Source organism: Egretta garzetta, unplaced genomic scaffold (genome assembly GCF_000687185.1).
Source record: "Egretta garzetta isolate BGI_Z169 unplaced genomic scaffold, ASM68718v1 scaffold4, whole genome shotgun sequence".
NCBI classification, from domain to species: Eukaryota; Metazoa; Chordata; class Aves; order Pelecaniformes; family Ardeidae; genus Egretta; species Egretta garzetta.
In genome coordinates this window covers 2,692,671-2,693,196 of record NW_009259329.1, presented here as the reverse complement: position 1 = coordinate 2,693,196, position 526 = coordinate 2,692,671, and the positions used below count along the sequence as shown (strand labels likewise).

General features: G+C 64.4%; 1 long non-coding RNA gene across 1 annotated transcript in view; it reads right to left on the bottom strand.

The window, feature by feature from the left end:
• Nucleotides 1-6: 6 nt before the first annotated feature.
• Nucleotides 7-526, bottom strand: part of LOC118452058 — a 3,639-nt gene continuing 3,119 nt past the window's right edge. Inside the window, exon 3 of the long non-coding RNA XR_004841708.1 lies at nt 7-512. This is a non-coding gene — a long non-coding RNA (uncharacterized LOC118452058). The remainder of the gene's footprint in view (nt 513-526) is intronic.

Below are 526 nucleotides of genomic sequence, written 5' to 3'. Positions count from 1 at the left end.
GCCCAGGTGGGATCGCGACTCAGAGCTGCCGGAGGAGCCTCCCAGCCCACCCCCTCCCCTCGGACAATGACAGGCCCAGGGTATTTTCCACCACCCTTGGCCAAAAGCCTCCCTTTTCCCCTTCTGCTTTCCTGGAGCGGGAATGGCCACTTCGCCCTCCTGGCTGCTCGGGGAGCGGGCTCTGCCTAATGATGAATCAATACTAATTCGGGAGGTGTCACCCCTTCGTCAGTCCTCTCGGAAGAGGGTGCAGTTTGCTGCTTTCTGCAGCACCGTGGGAAAATCCTCCTGGCCGCTGGCTTCCCAGGGTGACTCAAATTTGCTCCCGACCAGAGCCAGCTCCCTCAGAGGCAGCGGGCAGGCAGGGGACGGCCAAGTCCAGAAACCCAATTCCCAGGGTGTGCGGCCCCTGGAGTGCATCTGCCCAGGCACCCTCGTGCCCCCTGCGGGGAGGGATTGAGGCCAGGGCCGAAGGCAGGGAGGGCACGGGGCTGCCTGGGGGCAGCGGGAACCTGGAGGCCCAGAA